The sequence below is a fragment of the Aotus nancymaae genome, unplaced genomic scaffold, assembly GCF_030222135.1.
Source record: "Aotus nancymaae isolate 86718 unplaced genomic scaffold, 86718_ANA_hifiasm-v0.15.2.pri h1tg000062l, whole genome shotgun sequence".
NCBI classification, from domain to species: Eukaryota; Metazoa; Chordata; class Mammalia; order Primates; family Aotidae; genus Aotus; species Aotus nancymaae.
In genome coordinates this window covers 27400179-27406638 of record NW_026988476.1, presented here as the reverse complement: position 1 = coordinate 27406638, position 6460 = coordinate 27400179, and the positions used below count along the sequence as shown (strand labels likewise).

General features: G+C 36.6%; 1 pseudogene; it reads left to right on the top strand.

Moving 5' to 3' along the window:
* The first annotated feature begins 3037 nt into the window (after positions 1-3037).
* On the top strand, positions 3038-3625 carry LOC105716438 (small ribosomal subunit protein eS10-like; annotated as a pseudogene).
* Positions 3626-6460: the final 2835 nt, after the last annotated feature.

The following is a 6460-nucleotide window of genomic DNA, read 5'->3' as shown; positions in this document are numbered from 1 at the left end:
GCATGAGCCACCATGCCCAGCCCACATGTCTTCTTTAGAGAAATGTCTACTCATGTTCTTTTCTCATTTTTTAATCAGGTTATTGTTTTCTTGCTATTGAGTTTGAGTCCCTTATATATTTTGGCTACTAACTCCTTATCAGATAGATATTTGCAAATATTTTTTCCCATTCTGCAGGTTGTCTCTTTCATGAGTAATATTACTTGAAGATAGACTGTATTAAACTAAAGAAATATACTACAGACCTTACAGCAACCACTTAAAAAAAAGGCATAGCTAATAACTTAATAAGCTAATAAGAGGAGACAAAATCAAATCATAAAAAATAATCCTAAAACAGGCAGAAAAAGAGGAAGAGAGTGGAAAAAAGAGAAGAGGTAAAAATAAATAAATAAACACAAATAGTAAGATAGCAGATTTAAACCCATCTATTTCAGCCAGGCACAATGGCTCACGCCTACAATCCTAGCACTGTGGGAGGCCAAGGCAGGAGGATCACCTGAGTCCAGGATTTGAGATTAGCCTGGGCAACATGGTAAGACTCTGTCTCTGTTAAAATAAAAAAGCTAAAAACCCAACTATATAAATAATCATATTAAATGTAAATGGTTAACAACACAATTTAAATGCAGAGATGTAGAATTGGAAAAAAAAAAAAAGCAAAAAGCAGCTATATGCTATCTATAAGAAACACACTTTAAATGTAAAAACACAACTAGGTTAAAAGAAGAAAAACAGCAGAAAAAGATAATATGCCAAAAGTAATCCAAAAAAAGCTAGAGTAGGCATATTAATACCAGATAAAATAAACTGAAGAACATGTAACAGGCATGACTGCCATTAGCAGCCAAAGTTATATATCCCTCCAATTCAGCAAGAACAGAAATAAAAGATATCTTTCATGCCCCCTACCACCAGCATGAAAATAAATCCCTAAAAAGGAATCTGATGGTCATGATGAGTCACTTCCCCACCCTTTGCGATGGCAGGACCACGTGATTGTGTCTGGCCAGAATCACATGGATTTAGGAGTAGTCATTTCTCAAAGAAGGGATTCGAGGACATTGAATAAAAACAGACGTCCACTTCCAATGGATGCTAAGGGACTGGCTACCTCTCTAACACATCACATGTGTGAAGTATAGTAATAGTGTGGTCCTATCCAAGAACAACGTGACAATGATAGAGGAGATTGAAAAGAGAACATTTGCAAAGCTTATTAGCGCTGGAAATAATTTATTTTACTTTCTCAGAGTATGAATGATGAAATAATTTTGCCCCAGAATTTATCTACGTTTTGGGATTCCTTGAATTAAAAAAAAAAAAAAAAACAGATTTTAACATCAAATCTAGGTTTTCAGTAAAGAAACAAAAGGTGATTTTACAGTATTATATTATTTGTGCTCCAATGGACTTACTCAACTGTTCCTGTTATCCTTCAACATCTTCCCCCAAAAAAATGTCTTCCAAAAGTAAAATTCAAGCATTACCCCACCAGTGTAAAGTTGGAAATCCCCTAAATCTACTTCATTCATGACACATTGGTTGGCTTATTAAGGAAAAGTAAGACTCAGGATCAAGATGGAACACCTGAAATCACACATTACTAGGACTGACGAGGAATTTAAGAAGCTTCTATTTCAACCTCCCTCCCACAGGGACTGAAATAACCATGTTACTTACATGTAATCTCAAGAAAGATTGATTGACCAGCTGATTCTAATGCATATTTATTTAGCTTAATTGGTAAATGTCTTCATAACTATTTGAAAAGGGACTTATTTTTCATTCAGTGTTTTTTGCAGCATACCACAGATACACACACATAAGCCACCTCCACTCATACCCCAAAAGAAATAAGAACCCCCTGTATGTATTACAGGCCTTCCTCAACCTAAGGGTTGTAGAAGTTTGTCAGCTACTAACTTTTTGCTGAAGTATTTTGTTCTCCATGAAATATTGCTAATAATTATAAATCAGTGCCAGTACATAGAATGAGGTCCGTAGCCTTTTGCAACTATTTTCCAATAAAATATAAATTTTTGTTCTTTTTTCTTAAAAAAAAACTATAAGTAAAACAGCAACTCAAAGTACTATACATATATATATATATATATGTATGAAAGAAAACCCAAAGCTCAAAGATCCTACATGAATATTTTATAGCATTCATATTCATTTGAAGGCCCTCTGCTGACCATTCTCTTTAAAAGTACTTCTTACTTTTTTAAAAAAATGATAAAATCAATCACAAAACTTTGGGAACAGTGAACACATTTTTTCTGACATTCCTGCTTCTAGTCCTCTCCCCTACTCCAGCATTTCTTCCCCTGCCTGCTTTCTTTCCTGGGGTTTGAGTCAGATGCCAGGCATTTCTTATTATCCTTTCTTAGAAAACACTTTGGTAAATCTGGCCCTGACCTGTCTAGTTCTGAACTGGCTTCAAATTTCTCCATTATTATTTGTAAAGTTCCTGTTATCTAGCTTATGACTTATTTCCTGACTTAATGTTTTATGGGGGGTCCGAAATATGGGCTATAAAAGGCATACCAAGTCTTCAAAACAATGCCTAATTACTAATAGAGTAATTAGAGGTGGGCACCGAAAGCCATGCCCAGTTATTACATGGGGATCCTCTACAGACTAGGTTGTGAATACGTCAGGTCAAGATACATCATCCACTAAACCCTGATAGCAGAGTCTGTCCCCACCACTCATTATCCCTTCCTTACCCCCGTTTTTAATCTTTTTGCCTTTCCTATTTCCTCTGCAGAATCTGTTGGACTACTCTGCATCTCTTTCACTTTATCTTGTAGGCTAGAATCTTCCCTGTAAATATTGGAAAATATTAAAATCTCTCCATATATCAAGGATGGTGTCATAACAGAACTAGGGTGGGGCAAGGGCAAGACTAGAGGATTTCTGAAATCCTTTGTGATCATCTGATTCTATGGTGATAAATCAACCCACTGCAGAATTGATTTAAAACATTAGCACAGCCTTTCCAGCCCTGGCGCTAGACCCTACAGCTGCCGAGATGTTGATGCCTAAGAAGAACCGGATTGCCATTTATGAACTCCTTTTTAAGGAGGGAGTCATGGTGGCCAAGAAGGATACCCACATGCCTAAGCACCCGGAGCTGGCAGATAACAATGTGCCCAACCTTCATGTCATGAAGGCCATGCAGCCTCTCAAGTCCTGAGGCTACATGAAGGAACAGTTTGCCTGGAGGAGTTTCTATTGGTGCCTTACCAATGAGGGTATCCAGTATCTCCGTGACTACCTTCATCTGCCCCCGGAGACTGTGCCTGCCACCCTATGCCGCAGCCATCCAGAAACTGGCAGGCCTGGGCCTAAAGGTCTGGAGGGTGAGTGACCTGCAAGACTCACAAGAGGGGAAGCCGACAGAGATACCTACAGATGGAGTGCCGTGCCGCCTGGTGCCGACAAGAAAGCCGAGGCGGGGTCTGGGTCAGCAACACAATTCCAGTTTAGAGGCGGATTTGGTCGTGGACGTAGCCACCTCAGTAAAATTGGAGAGGATTATTTTGCATTGAATAAACTTACGGCCAAAAAACCTTTAAAAAAAATTGGCACAGATATAAATGAGCTGAAAGGCTTTTGATAAATGAAAACTAGTTAATGAAGATGGGCCTATAAGCCGATGTGGTGGCTCACGCCTGTAATCCCAGCACTTTCGGGGGCCGAGGCAGGCGGATCACAAGGTCAGGAGATCAAGATCATTCTGGCCATGGTGAAACCCCACCTCTCCTAAAATACAAAAAAAAAAAAAAAAAAGGGGCGTGGTGGCACACACCCGTAGACCCAGCTATTTGGGAGGCTGAGGCAGGGGAATCGCTTGAACCCAGGAATCAGAGGTTTCAGTGAGCTGATCATGCCACTGCACTCCAGCTGGTGACAGAGGAAGACTCCGCCTCAAAAAAGAAAGAAAGAAAAAAAAAAAGATTGGCATATAAGAACTATCACTTCTGGAGGGGTATAATTGTGATAATAAAATTACATTAGCAAAACTACATGGAGTCTCAAAGGCCAGGAATAGGGAGATTGCAACAGATACGGTGAAGAAAAATATTGTCAAAGTCAGAAATTTTTGAATATAGGTGATTTTCTGTCAAAGTTTCTTGGCCTAAATGGTAAGACAACAGAAATCCTTGATGAAACACAGCTACATGAAACCCTAAACAGAAACCCACTGTCTCTGGTCAGAGATTTAAAGCTAACATATATTTGTCATATATATAAATATATACACCGTTGACCCTTGAACACAGGCTTGAACTGCAAAGATCTGAACAACACAGGTTTGAACTGCAATGGTTCACTTATACAGAGTTTTTTCAACCAAATGCAGATGGAAAATACAGTATTTGCAGGATACAAAACCAGAATATCTGGAGGGCTGATTTTCCTATAAACTCCTTCCACAGGGCTGAGAGACTTGGCTATATGAGGATTTGGGTATACGTGGGAGTAGAGGGGAAGTCCTAGAACCATCCCATCACATATACCAAGGCATGGCATGTATGTAACTTACTTCTCAAAATCCTATGAAGAAGTACTATTTTTTCTATTTCTAAAATTTTCCCCTACTTTTTATATGTGAAAAATCAGCCTTAGAGATTAAGTAGCTTGACCAATACAATGTGGATATTGAAAAATTAGAAAAGAAACTGGAGGTAGTTTTCCTTTTTCTTAACCACCCAACACCAATTTTAACTTCTGCTTCACAGAGTTCATGAACAAGAGAAAAACAAAAAGGCACAGGAGGAAAGATGAAAGTATATGTAACGAGAATACCAAAAGGAGAAGAAAGCAACAAAGAAACTGAGAAATGTCTGAAGCAATAATGACTGAGACTTTCCCCAAAATCAATGCCGAACACAGAACCACAGATTCGGGAAGCTCAGAGAACACCAAGCAGGATAAATGCAAAAACAACAGCAACAAAAAAAAACCTACACCAAGAAAAAACAGACCTTACCTACCTATGTATAGAGTGGCATAGATAAGAATTATATCCAATGTATTCTCAGAAGCCATGAAAGGAAGAAGGGAATGGAATGAAATATTTAAATGGTTGAGAAAAAAACACCACCAGTCTAGAATTCTATACTCTGAAATTATCCTTTGAAAGTTAAGGAGAAATAAAAACCTTCTCACACCAACAAACTTGGAAGGAATTTGTTGCCAGTAGACATACCTTGCAAAAATATGTTTAAAAGTTTTTCAGAGAGAAGAAAAGTGGTAAGTGAGAAGAAAAATGATACAGGTCAGAAATTTGGGTCTACATAAAGAAAGCAGGGGCATCAAAGAATGAACAGAAAATAGAACCATTGATTTTTCTTATTCTTAATTAATCTAAATGAAAACAGTTTGTCCAAAATAATGAGAGTAACAATGTATTTGATTACTTGCATAGATAGATAGATAAATAGATAGATAGCTATGCATATGTAGGTTTATGTACATGTGTAAGTAAAATGAATGGCAGTAATGACACATGGGACATGAAGAAGGAATTAGAATTATTTTGTTCTTATAAGATATTCATAATACATTTTTAAAAGTAGAGAGTACTATTTTAAAGTAGACTTGGATTAGTTATAAATGTATATTGCAAACTTTAGGGCAACCACTTTAAAAAGTGAAAAAAGAGATATAACTGATAGGCTAAGAAAGCAAAGAAAATAGAATCATAAAATGCTCAGCTGAAAACTACAAAAGTTGGAAAAAGAAAAGGAGACAAAATAGGAACAAAGAATAATGGCAACAAATAAAAAACAGTAACAATATAGTATATCTTAATCCAATTGTATCAATAATCACTTTGAATGTCAATGGTCTAAACAGACAAATTAAAAGACAGAGATTGTCAGAGTGGATCATAAAGCAAGATCCAATTATATGTTGCCTACAAGAAACAGACTTTAAATATAAAGACAGATAGATTAAAAATAAACGGATGAAGAAAAATATACTATGCTAACATTAATTTTTAAAAGTAATAGTTATATTAATTTCAGAATAAGGAAATTGCAGAGCAAGGAAAGTTATCGGGGACAAAAAAGGGCATTACATAATGATAAATGTTATATCTTCTCCAAGAAGACATAACAATTTTTAATGTGTATCTTCCTAAAAACAGAGTGTCAAAATACATGAGACAAAAAATGATGGAACTTCAAGAAGAAGTAGATGAATCCACTATTGCCATTGAAGACTTCAGCACCCCTATATCATAAATGGATAGATCCAGGAAGCAGAAAATCCGCAAGAACACAATTGAACTCAACAGCACCATAAATCAATAGGATACAATGAACATGTAAGATTATTTCCTCCAACAACAGCAAAATACATAGAAGCTCACATGAAACATTCACTAAAATAGAACACATTCTGGGTGATAAAACACAACTTAACAAATTTAAAAGGATAG